General features: G+C 41.4%; 1 protein-coding gene across 5 annotated transcripts in view; it reads left to right on the top strand.

Moving 5' to 3' along the window:
- The window catches only part of LOC144818631 (poly [ADP-ribose] polymerase tankyrase-1), a 682,266-nt gene that overhangs the window by 334,724 nt on the left and 333,396 nt on the right, over positions 1 to 14,146 (top strand). The window lies entirely within an intron of this gene.

Below are 14,146 nucleotides of genomic sequence, written 5' to 3'. Positions count from 1 at the left end.
AACACCAATTTGCAAAGCAGCCTTGAAAGAAAGGAAAATAGCATGAAAGGAAAATTCAGATTTTCCACAGTCCGGTGGGTAGAACATCATGATTTTATTAAAGACACGGAGGCTGCTATTATGCATAATACTTTAATTGCCAGCTCACAGCAGCAACACCAAACAATGTAAAGAATTTAGAACACAGGTTCAACATTCAAATCTTAATAAAATTCTGTGAAAGGCAGCCATATTCATTCTTAAAGCTGCGAACAAGTTCAAAAGTTCAATCCGGGTCAAAGAGTAAAACAGTAATAAACTTGAAAGAAACCAAGAGTTGTCTCCATTGTAGGTTACTTCTTGTTGTCGCCACCTGAAAAAGTCAAAAAACAATTAATGGGTGGGAAAATAACAGGGAGGGATAATATCAGCCTCCGTGTCTTTAATAAAATCATGATTTTCTACCCACCGGACTGTGGAAAATCTGAATTTTATGGCAAGGCACGGTGGACAATATTATGCATGTTCAAAGCCTTGCCATAATATTCGATACAGCACAGTCCACAGGTTTAAAATCAAATTTCTTAAACACAGAATCAGAAGACCAATCAGCCGCAGATCAAATGGCTGACAAACCACCTCCCAGAAAGAAGGCCTTAGAAGCCATAGCCCCTCTAGCAGAATGAGTACCAAACTTATTTAAATCAATCCCTGATTTAGACATGACCTCCTTGATCCAACCAGCCAAGGTAGGAGGGGAGACTGCTTTTATGAGGGTGTCTAAACGAAATAATCAATTGAGTTTCAGAGGCATTCCTTAGACATTCAGTCCTCTTTTCATACTCATGTATGCATCTTACCACGCATAATGTACTACAATCATCAAAATAAGGATAGAAAATTGTCCTAGACATAGTTTTGGTTCTCTTAGAAATTGTGAAATAAATTCCCTCAGGGACGAATCTACGTCCTGTAATCTCCAAAGCTTTCACATCCTGAAACTCTTCGGAATGAAATTAAGCATAACAACCTACCTAATTTGAAAAGAAAGATGTTTGAGATCTAAAGATTCATTTTCATTCCAAGACAAAAGTTCTTTCAAAACAATATCCACATCCCAAAGAGAAGAAAACTTTGGTCCAGGAGGAGCTTTAATTCTTACACTCAAAAGCCTTCTTACTACGTCATGTTGACCGACAGGGACGCTATCCACTAAATCATGACCTGAAGAAATAGATGATCTAGCAATATTAACGGTACCATAAGATTTACCGTTATGAAAAACCTCAGAAAGGTAGTTAACTACCTCCACTAAGGGAGCTGATACGGGATCCAGACTCCTCGAAGTACACCAACAAGTCCATTTCCCCAAGCCAGCCTGTAGGCCTTAGAGGTCCCTGGTGCCCAGGACTCCTTGATGAGTTTTGAAGCCTCCGAAGATAAGCCTAACATTTTCCAGGCTCTCCCGAAATCAACCAAGCCATTAGCTTTAAATGACCCTGAAGGACCATCTCGTGGAAATCTCCTGAAGAATTGGTTAGTAGACCGGGCACATCCGGCAGAAGTACTGGGTCGGCAATCAACATCTCCATGACATCTGGATACCAAACTTGAGACGTCCAGAATGGAGTAATTAGGACTATTTCTGTCTTGTCCCTCTTGACCTTCAACAGGGCTCTCTGAATCAGAGCAAATGGGGGAAACGTGTAACAATGAGACTCGTCCCAAGGTTGCATTAATGCAACCACTGCTTCGCAGTTAGGTCTGGTCTCCAACTGAAAAACCTGGGAACCTGAGCGTTTAAACGGTTGGCAAAAAGATCAACAACATTTGGGCCTTCCTGTATTTGCATGGCGTAGCACATTAAACACCAATTTGCAAAGCAGCCTTGAAACAAACGAAAATAGCATGAAAGGAAAATTATGGTGGGTGGTGTAAGTTAAAGGTATGCCTTGTGGACCATACCAAAAACTAAGTGGCCTTCAGCCAGTCCATTGCTTACCACTGGTTGGCTTTTTGTGTCAGTCTAATTTACTTGTTTCTTATTCAGTGGCTTTCCTGTCACTTCTTGTTTTTGTTCCTCCTCTGGAGCATAGCCTCTTTACCTTGCTTTTGATTTGATGACTTGTATCCTTGAACTGCTCGTATTCGGTGAACTATTCTTTTCTTTTTCCTTAAGCACACAATAAGAGTGCATGTGTTTTCTTCCTTTTTCCCCTGTGTATAGTTGCTTGTTGCACCCAGTATAAAAATTTTTGATCAGATGGCTAAGTATTTTTAGATGCTCCTATGGGAGACTTTGGATAATGTCTTAAACCAGCTTTGAAATATTTATAGTGGTATGTTATTTTTTCATTTAAATGATGCTTCCCCAGGCACAGGAATATGCTTTTCTTTGTTAATACTGTTTAGCGTGTGCAGTGTTTTTGTTTTTTTACTTCTAATTATCTAGTCTTATCAGTGAATGCATCATGGCTTTTAGATAATATTTGCAGAGTTGTCATGTGTTATGATTCTGGATATTTGCACATCTGTTCTTTTTAGATCTTGTTGAAAGTGCTTTTAAAAACTTGAAATGCTGTCATCGTACCATGTCTTTTAGACATTGTTGTAGAGAACTTGGCTTTTGTTGTGGTTATCTCCCCACTTTTGCCCCCTTTTGCCCCCTTTTTAGCTACTAGATGCTGATGTGTGACTCTGACAGTGCACTGAGGCCTGCTAACCAAACCTCCGTGCCAGTGCTCCTTCCTTAAAAAAAGGTGTTGTCTAATTGTGCTACAATTGACAAAGTACTTTAGCACCCCTGTAAGTCCTTACTAAATGGTACCCCAGTTACCTAGGGCATGGGTACTAAAGAGGGTCCCTATGAACTGCATCATATCCTATCCCACCCTAAGGGACCCGCATACAAATTCCACACAGGCTGCCAGTGCAGGCTGCATGATATGGTGCAAACCATAAAGTGAAATCACAACATGACACACTCCTCTGTGTCACACCAAAGGCACTGCATCTAATATATGTAAGTCACCCCTACAGCAGGCCTTTGAGCCCTAAGGCATGGTGGCATTAAATGTTATGTGAGGACATATCTACATGAGTAGACATGCCCCTGTGATGTCTAGTTCTATTGCTAGATATTGCAAGTGAGCAGGGAAGCCATCTTTAGGTATGTAGTGGGCACTGGTCAAAACGAGATCCACAGCTACATAATGGCTTCACTGAAATATATGGTATCAAACACCTCATATTAATAAACCCACACTGGTTCCAGTGATGAATGTATTATTACATACACCCGGAGGGTACCTTAGAGGTACCTCCTGAAACTTACCAGCCATTTAGTGGGCTAGCTGACTGGTTCAGTCCAGTCTGCTGCCTCAATGTCTGGCCCCTAGGAGTGAGAGCCTTTTCTCTCAGAGGTCAGGAACAAGGCCTGCTCTGGGGGGAGGTTTTATCACCTCCTCCCCCGGAAAGGCTGGTAAATTAGCATTCCAAGGCAAGGGCTTCAAAGAGCCCACCACCTTTTAAATGCAAATCTGGCTTCTCTTACAGGAGAGGAAGCTGACCCCCTTTGTCCTGAGCCGTTTGGTACCTGGACATGCAGGGAAATTACCTATGCAGGAGGCATGTTGAACTGCCAGGCTAGGCACACCTCTAGGGTGTCCAAGTCGGACGTAAACATGACTTTAGAAATTCCACCATATTGTGTGTTGTGGAATTCTGGGACCGGGTGATGCCCACTCCCAACAGGAAGCAGTCATCTAGGGGGTTTATTGACCCCAGTGGTAAGTAGCCCATTGATGTCTACCTCTCACTCCACTTAACGCCCCTAAATTGATTATTTAGGGGACCCCTTGATAGCAAGATTTTAGATTCCGGCAGATCAAGAGAAGGAGTGGACAAAGAAGAGTCCTGTCACAAGAATCGAGGAGCAACTACTAATTTGACGCCTATCCTGCCAGCCTGACTGCTACCCCAAACAAACGTGGAAGAAGCCAACATGTCCTGCCGCTGTGTTGTCCCCAAGAAACCCAGAGTGCTGGCAGTGCTTCACCAGTTGCCTGAAGAAACTCCCTTGGATTAGAGGAGCTACTCCCATGCAGCCGCAGGCACCAAAGACACAAGGTGCGGTCCAACCTATTGCCACTCCCTGGCCAGCATGATGCAGCGGCTCCTTAGGAAGTGGACCCTGTGTTCCTGAAGATCGGATCTGTCTCCCCAACAAGTGGGAGATCTACAGGACCAACCGGAGACTCACAGGACCAATACCCGGCTACCAGACCCCCTTGCAGTAGCCAAGACTTGTTGTGCCCATTCTGGACACCAACCCTGAGGAAGACCGACCTGCACTTCGAGGGACTTCAGGGACAATGAGACCCACTTTGTGAATGGCCCAGCTGTCCCGTTTGCCCCTCTTCTGCAAAACAAAAACCAAGACGTGAGTCCGTGGCCGCCGCCACCTGACGCCTCAAATCACCTGCGATCCATAGCCCGAATCCAAGGAAGGTGACCATGCCAACAGGGTCCCCAGACCCACAAGAGCTATGCTTATGCTTGTGTTTACCCAGACTGGACGTCCAGTCACCGCCGCCAGCATCTACCGGCAAGCCCCCTCCAGCCGCGAGAGGCTCCCGCACCAGAATCTGACACCCAAAAGACACCTCTGCACCGGAGGAAAAGTGTACCAGGGGTGTCTCTGTGTCCCCGAGGATCTCCGGGGTCGAGCCCCCCCTGTAGGTTCCACCGGACTGGTCCCCCAGTCCCGGCTAGCAGCCTCTTTGTGACTGGACCGTTCTCCCATTGAAGTGAATGGGACATTCTACACTATGACACACCGCTGCACCCGGACGCCCCAGAGTCCCCTGATATGACCTGTTGGTGTAGCCTTGGACCTTGCCCCATACTTGCCTAAAGTCCAGAAGAAAAGTCCTGCAAGTCAGTGACAAGTGCCCGAATGCAAAACATGTTTTTCCCCCATAGGATAACTTTACAGTTCCAGAAAATGCACTGTCCGTTTTTGAAAACTGTACACCTCCATAACTCAAAAAGTACTTACCCGATTCTGATGACCTTGTTATCTAAATTTATGTAAAAGTATGTGTTATGTTTATGAATTGGTGTCTGATTTCTGAGTGTGTCTTGCTTACTGTCTTTGTGGGTGTGTAATAAATGCTTATCACTACCCTCTGATATGCCTATCTGCTTACCCACGCTGCCACAAAAGAGAGCATTTGATGTTATTTGTGCCTCTGTAATTCCTTACGGGTTTGCTTGGACTTGTTACACATGTACCTCTTTGTGGTCCACTATAGAAAGCTCGTTGCGTGTCAAGACTCTAATATGGACAACATAGATGTCTTTTTTTATGGAACAGGGCTATTAAGAAGTATATAGTCCCTGTATGACGAGGTGGCTTGCTGGTACGAAGGGCCTTGGCTACTACTGGTCACTGTGTGTTCTTAACAAGGGTCCAGAAAAGGTGGACTAAGTCCTCGAGCCCTGAAGAAATTGCCACTACAATTGACAGGCAATGAAACATGTTGGCCCATCATTATTTGGTCTGCAAACATGCAGTATGTTTTCATTTTCAATAAGCCCACGAGTTTAGAATAAAAGTGGTTCTTTGACTGTGTGGTTTCTCTCAATCTTAACTTCACTGGGTTGAATTGTGTTATTTTTACACATACGTTCACAGTTTTCACTGGTTTTCTGAACACCAATCATTTTTTATTTTGCTTTACGTGGTAGCAACCTATGATGTGAAACGTAAGCATAACTGGTGATAATTAACCAGTATGCCCCTCTGGTGGTGCTATCTCGTTTGTTCACAATTTTTCATATTGGTACACATTTTGTTTGGGATATTTATGTGTGAAAGTATGGAGAGTTTTTCCTGAATGACGTGACTGTTGATTTATAGGTTTGGTTTTTTATTAATAAGATATATGGCAATTATGAATAGGGGCAATACATATGAAAAGTGAAGGGTTGTTGCTGAGAAAGAAAATAAACTTCCATTCCCACTCATGACGTAAATAAGATTTTTGCCTGAGCAGATTAGGTCTAACAGGTGGTGTTCACCACTATAGAAAGAGCCAGCTTCCTACAATTGTTTCATCAAGTCCTTAAATTAGTACAAGGGTTTCATTTAAAAAAATATATATATAACAGCTGTCTCTGAGGCGCGTTGTAGTATGTGAGCAAGGCCACCCACAGTAGCTGAATCAAGTCATACCACCATGTCAAGAGAAATTAAAACAGATTAAGCACTTATCTTTGGTGTCCATGTCCCTATGGTGCTAGATCAGCACATTGTTCGGGGGGGGGGGGGGGTCAGAACAGTTTAACGAAGCCCAACACGTTTCGGTCTCTCTGAGACCTTGATAACGGGTCAACCAAAGCGTGGCAATTCTACCAACATTATATGCTATCAAGGACTAGTTATATCACTTCCTTTAGTATAGCACTTTTGCATTGCGGTAGGTGTAGTGTATGTATTTAGGACCCACCCATATGTGAAAACTAACAAGCGTCAACAAGTGTAAGTTTTACATAAATTCATCCACATATGTGTTCCACTTTGGTTTGCGATTTTAGTTGGCCCTTTTGATAAAAATGTAATCATTTTGTTTGAATTCAATTAATAACTCCCCAATTTTAGTGGTGCAGTTAAAATCAATTGGTCATGACTTTGGTCCCGCTATTGAGTTAATATGTGACCACAGTGAGTGTCTAGTTGGAGCCTCATGAGTATACTATGTACATACGTTTAGTACCTTGCGATTTCTACATTTCTGGGAAATTCCAGTATGATTCAAAATCACGCCCTCTGGTGGGCTTACTATGTTTGTGATAGCATATAATGTTGGTAGAATTGCCTCGCTTTGTTTGACCCTGATCAAGGTCTTCGAGAGTCCAAAATGAGATGGGCTGTGTTAGAGAAGGGTTTTGGCTTTGCAGAAGCCTTTTATCTATCTGATTGTCACCCTGTATCTTAAAGGTGTATATATATAAGCCTTCCCCCTCTTAAAGACCCTAATAGACATGAAAGAAGTACTGTTGCACTTTAAACACATATTGATGAAAGGCGTTTCTACAAATGTGAAAAGCTTACTCCTGACATTAAGTGTGGAAAAATGTAGCTGGTAAACATACGAGATGCCGTAATGTTTATAAAACGCATAGTGTAGTGGATTTGAACAACACATTTCATCAAAATGAATCTCCAGGCTTCGTTACTTTTCACTATGCATATTGCGTGTGGAAACAGCAATCCAGAATAATATAATCACTGGTCTTTCGGGGGAGGAAATGAATCTTTTGCTAATTCCTAATGGTGGCGCCAATCCCTCTAGAACATTAAGCCTGTAATGTATAAAAAAAAAAAAAAATTCAGAATAGAAATGCATGCTAGCGTGCTGCGAGTATTACAAGCATGATTTTTATATATATATATATATATATATATATATATATATATATATATATATATATATATATATATATATATATATATATATATATATATATATATATATATATATACATGCGTGTATACTTATGTGTGATAAAGTACCTCTGTAAAGGATGTGTGATAAAGATAAAAATCGATTCTATATGCTTAGCTGCTTTGTGCTCATCTGTGTAGGTAAGACTGCAGGGTAAAGGTAACATGGCGAAATGAGCAGGAAAGCAAGTGGCCATGTAACAAGACTGTTCGGAGAAATGCATGGCACTCGTTAAAAAAAAAAAAAGTAATGGAAGGGGACTTAAAAAAGTGAAACAATGGAAATCTAAAAGACTGCCCATTAGCCCAGATGCTGATTCACACTAATTTCCAGGTGAATGTTCACATGTGAGGCATAATGCCCTTGTTCACATTGAATTATAAGTAATGACAGAAATGAGCTAACCCATTGCCCATGCAATATCCTGTCATGTGGAGAAGCAGAAAAAGAACTACACTCACAGAAAAGGTCTCACCCAAAGACCCATTGCATATGCATGGAGAAACTTTTGTTACAAGCATCTGCCAGGCAGCTACACATTCAAAGACTCCTAATGGGGTCTACTGAGGACTGTACTGCACACATCTTTAGTTTTCCACCTGCAGGGTTTATCAAAGGAAGTAACCAAAATACATACTTAGTTTAGTAATCTGTGAATTTCTTTCTATCAAAGGGCATAAGAATGAGTTGGGCTACGGCCTTCGTTGAAGTCTTTTCTTAATAAACCGATTGGACCTACTTCATCGTACATAACTTTTCCTAAGGAACCAATCAGCCCTTTACCCTTCATAATTTGCCTACCACCATAACCACCTCAAGACTATTTTATTGAGCATAAGCTTTCCTGCAAGATAAATATCAAGTATACAGTCTTAAAATTAGAAATATGTACAAAATTAGACTTGGCAAAACAATATACAACCCTTCCAAAGAGGGCTGAACGAAGATTTTTACAGTGCTGATTCTCTACCTTCATGGTTTTGTCAGAGCAATAACTAATTCCAGACGCATTGCCTTGTATTGTAATCTGTGAAAATTCACTTAATGCAAATGCCTGTTCACAGGCTTTACAATGGTGGAGTAACAATCCGCCCTTAATGGCCTTCTAGCTTTCACACTGGATTTTCACAATAAACAAGTCAGGCTTAATACTTTTGTTATACCTTTACATAATCAACAGATTTCATTTGTTTGTCACCATAACAGGGAAGCTGGACTGTATTGCACATAAGCTGGCAACCATCAGTGAAAAAAACTACAGATATATACAGATTTACAGTTGGCGCAGTGCTGGGTTTGTCAAAAATAACCAACATCCATGCTTGTTTCAATGATCTGTGAAATTCCATGTGACAAAATGATGCCACATATGACTTTCAATATAAAGTAGTCAGTCCTACTGCGTTTGTTGTAGGTTTTCATAATAAACATATCAGACCTTTGGAATCTGACATAACGTTTCCCCAAAAACCAATAAGGCAAATTCCCTTTTTCATTGGTTATTACAATGATCAACTCAGGCCTACTGCATAAGCACAAGGCAACCCTCAGGCATGCCTTAAAAATTATAACTATATGCAAAGTTGAAATTGCCAAAATAATAATCAGCCCCTTCAAAGAGGGTAAACCAGTGCATTACATTACAGAGTACATACTGTAGCATGCAACTCACTCCTGTAGGAGCATCTCGGCGCTTAGTACAATGGATGAAGGAATCAGTTTTGTTGAAGGCTTAAAGAGCAGCATTGAACAACCATGTTTTTAACATCTTTTCAAATTTGATGTGCTCCACACAGGAGGTGATGGAAAGGGCCAGTTTATTCCAGTAAAGTAGAGCTAGGTTAAAAAAAGATCTGACACCTTGTCTAACAGTGTGGATTTGTGGGATCTTTAGACAGCCCTTACAAGATCTCAGCAGTCTAGAGGGCTGATAGGAATGAAGGTTGGAGTGTAAGTAAGCAGCGCCTTATTGAGGGCCTTCTGTGTCAAGCAACATATCTTAAACATTAGCATTTTTAGGTCTCGCCTGAGCCAATGCGCTTGCGCATTGCTTCGACGAGATTATAGTAAGGGGAAAAGAACAGTGTACCAAAACGGCGGATTAGACACAGTTCATGTGATCTATGCCCGTACACAGCGCCAGCCACGTCACACACCACCATTTGTCTGTGCCTCGCATCAGACTTCAAAGGCTGCCGCTGCCGCTCCCCCCCCCCCCCCAATTGGACTTCAAAGGCTGCCGCTCCACCGCCCCCCACATTGCATTTCAAAGGAATGCACTCTCGCCCCCCCCGCCACAGCAATGCCGAGAGCTTGTTTTAATGGGCAACCAATGATGGTCCCTTAAAATTGGAGCAGCAAATGTGCGAGGGGGCAAGTTTCAGATTAACCGCGCTGCTGTATTTTTCACAACTTGAAGTTTGGACTACAACGTGTTGTTGACTGCCCCTAATAACGTGTTCCCGTAATGGAGACGACTAGTAATAAGGGCTAGGACCAGAGTCTTTCTACATCCGAGAAGGAGCTATGGGAAACTTTCCCTCAAGAACCGCAGAGGGGCATAACAGGTGCAATAAGTAGATTTGACCTGAGACTTCATAGAAAGGGTTTGGTAAATTTTAACGGCAAGGTTTTTCACCACCTGTTGGGGACAGGAGCTGATCCAGGCTCCGACAGCCACTAATTGACTGACCAGATTTCCTGTGCCTTGCCAAAAAGCATAATCTGTTATCTCCATTTAACTGGAGACAACTGTTATTCATCCAAACCGCTGTCTCTCTCATACACTGAGTAAAAAGAGATTGAACTTTTATTGGATTGGGCCCAAATGAGTAATTGAGTATCGTCCATGTTTGCTGCGGTCTCAAATCCATATGCTCTTAATATCTGAACCAGAAGCGCTACATAGATGTTGAATAATGTCTGGCTCAGGCAGGAACCCTGTGGTGGTTCTTTATTTATTCTCATTGTTCTAGATTGGAAGAAGTCTAAGCAGATATGTAGGGTTTGATTATCAAGATAATCGTGAAGCCCAAGCAAGTCATTGCGACAAATCCCATGCTCAAATAATCTGACTAAGGAGGGAATGAGAGACCGTATCAAAGGCCGCCCGCAAACAAGCAGTACTAGCATGATCGGGGTCCCGGAGTCCAGTGATAAACTGATGGTGTCGGAGACCGCCACTAGAGCGGTCTCCGTGCTATGTGATGCTCTAAACCCAGATTGTGAAGAATCTAGAATCTTGTGTTCTTTTAGAAAGACCGTGAATTGAGAGTTAACATAACTCTTTCTCGAATTTTAGCAAGCAGTGGTAACCGGGAGATCGGGCGATAATAAGACAGAATCTCTGGATTAGCAGAAAGCTTCTTAAGGGCAAGACTTTTAGGCAAATCCATTTAATCAGAACTTTGGCTGAAGTTAAGTAGAGATTAAGCAGTGCCATAACGTCTAGTGCTATATCGTTGGCAAGCCTGGTATTCATCCTAGGATCTAGAGGGGAGCCAGATTTGGCTATGGATAACATCCTCTGCCCCTGTTCAAGAGCATACCTCAAAGTTGTTGAAGGTATTCTTGGTATTTAGAGGGCATTGAATAATAAGTTCTCTCTCTTGAAATTCAAGGGCAGTTTGGAAATTCTTGTAAAGGAAATTATTTTGGTCTTCAAAGAAATCAGCCAACAAAAAAAGTTTTTGTGAGGCCAGGATAGTACGAGAGCAAGCTTGTGGTTTTATAAAATTATTCAAGGTTTTGTAGAGTTCATTAGTAGAATTGCCTGCCTGATCGAGTTGGGAGGAAGAATAATTTTAAGTCATAGGGCTTACCATAATGCTAAAGATAAGAGCAAGGGCATGGGTCCTGGCGTCGTCCAGGCAGGGACAGACGCAGGCGGGCTTGCCTTTGGCGCGCCTTCTACATGACAGCGATGCGCCCCCTGCACGTCTGCACTCTGCTTTCCCTTAAGGAGAATCCTGGGGGCACTTGCCATCTAGAACGCTGACCTACCCAAAATGGCGGTATTCTAATGGGCCCCAGGAAGTAGGAGTGAAGAAAGACGAGCACAACCAGCTCTCTCCACCACAAACGGCGAAGATGCCGCGGACCGGAGAGCGGTAGGTGGCTCAGCTTCGAGTATCGATAGCAGACCTTAACAATGCCCAGAGAAAAGCTTTTTTTAAAAGGTGGCAAAATCACATAAAATACTTAAAACGCCTAATTGCCCCCGAGGTAAAACTGTGCTAGTTGTGCATATTGGCAGAAATTTAAAAGAAAATGTTAAAAGCCATAAATCAATATGTTTCCCCCACAGATGTTATAAGCAATTACCTAGAGCGCAGTATTATTAAAGTTGAAATCTTCTTCCCACACGGTTTATCAGAGGGCAAATCAACACAGCAGTAAAATAAAAAATCCTCTCTTAAAAGCCTATTGGTTTTAACATGCTTTTCACAATAAATAATCCAGACTTACTGCGTGCGTTTGTACTTTTTCATAATAAAAATATTTGATTTGCGTCCTCTGGCATAATTTTTTCAAAAGAAACTAGGCAGGCCTATAGCCTTCATCACCACTCTTTGTATACACTATATACACGCATACTATAACATTGTAAAACTAAAGTAATTGATAGAGTGTGCTTTTAGTGAATAGTGTAGTACCCAAATAAGCACTATGAAACAAAATACTTTATTATTTTTTAGTACAGGTTGAACTTTCCAAATATCTTATTCCTTAAATAAATTAATCAAATAAGCATTAGAGTAGAGCCATAGGCTCCTGCCTGTATGTACATGTTGGAAAACAATTTAAACTCTACAAGTCTTTCATTAGCTGTTGTATTGTGCACTTTGTCAATCTACTATTACTATTTATTGGCTAAGTTGTGACCTTCTTGCTGTACTAAACAAGTATATTTTTCTAGGGAAGAGCTACCATCGGTGTACAGGTGGTTGTCGTTGCGTGCTTTACTAACAGCTTTGGCTTACTATATTTTGCTGCATAATCTAATTAAGAATTGCTTTTAATATCTCCTTTTGATTTGGTTGCTGTTAAAGGTGTTTTGTTCCAAAGCACTTGTCTATCGGTTACAGAATTAGGCGGTGAATGTTATCACTAAACACAATTTTTACAATGAGTGTAGTTATTAGTCTTAAATAGCTTTACAAATAAATGGAGTGTGGATGAAAGTGCCAGTATTAGTCTAAAACATTTGAATTAAAGTACAACACTGCACATTCAGCAGCTCACATGACAGTACTGAAAACGAGAGGATCCTCCATTTGGCAGCTTTTATTTAAATGGATCTGGTATGACCCTCAGTTACACGTGCTAGGTCGTGTTGAGGTGTGTCAAAATGGTAGCCCTTCAGCAGCACCCTAACTTTGTTCTTTATTCAGAGTAGCTACTTGCAGGGGCGGTGGGTGGCCTCGCCAACACAAATGGTTCACTTAAAGACCTTTCAGCATTCCTATTGTTCCAGTCTCATGGTGGCCTAGAACCAAAGTGAAACGTAACACTTTGAAGCCAGTAAACAGCCAGCTTGTCACTTCATATGTACTTAATAGATAAGCTATAATTTTGAAACAGGTCTTTGACTTTTCCAAACCCTATATGTACAAAATACACATGCGCACTAAGGTCATTTATTTCTGGGTTTGCGTGATTTCACTGGTAACCATTTACATAGCGCTTACTTTACACTTCATAAAGCTTCCCCACCTAGCTTCCAAATGCGGTTAGCCCGCTTTTTAGCGGTTTATAGTTATGAATCAGCTATATTTGCTAGTAGAGGCTTTAAAGCAAGGCTTCGGGGGGGAGGCGATTTGGCGGGCCGTCTCTAATTGGAAAGCCGGGATAATTCCAAGTGGAATTGGCTGAGGTTAACAAGACTTTATTTTTGATTCTAACCATGCCATTTAGTTGTTCTTAGTTTTTCCTTCTAACTCCACAGTTCGTAAATGTTCTTAAATCCTATATATAATGTATTCATCCCCGAAGCATTATGTACTGTTATGTTATTTTCTTCTACTTGTATCTATTTTTCCTCATGTATATACTCTTTTGTTTTAAATAAATTCCGATTGTCTTATGCTGCTACTGGTTCTTTAATAAAATAAAAAAATAAAAAAAGACTTTATTACTACTCGTGGAGCCGTTTTAGCAACCTCCGACTGATAAAAGATTGGGGAAAAAATTATTTCAACACTTATATCTTGCTGTTTGCATTAAGCTCCATCACACAGGTTCATCACTCACTGGACACTAGTACAAAGATGTTATAGTTTACGATTTGCTCTACTGAGCTGTCTGTCTAAAATGCAGATGTATCGCCAGCATGTTACAATTTTTTCTTTGCAGTAGGCTCATTAATCATCTATGCTATGTTATGGTAAGTCATGCCTGTAACTAGAATGCACGTGCATCTCTCCAGCAAGGGCATTAACCACTAGAGTTATGTTACATTATTACTGTTATACACTGGAAATTGCTGGGTGCACAAAGAGCTCTGAACCAGGTGCTAACCTGTGAGATGTTTTAAAAGGCGGCCTGTTTGTAACTAAGCTGGATAAGCAGAACAGTTTTACTACCACTGTAGATCAATATACAATACCAGTTAAATTACGTCCGTGATTCTGCACTAACATAGCAGCTGCATTGAG

The sequence above is a fragment of the Lissotriton helveticus genome, chromosome 2_1, assembly GCF_964261635.1.
Source record: "Lissotriton helveticus chromosome 2_1, aLisHel1.1, whole genome shotgun sequence".
Classification (NCBI taxonomy): domain Eukaryota; kingdom Metazoa; phylum Chordata; class Amphibia; order Caudata; family Salamandridae; genus Lissotriton; species Lissotriton helveticus.
Note: the sequence above shows the minus strand (reverse complement) of the source record. Positions and strands in the feature narration are given on the sequence as shown.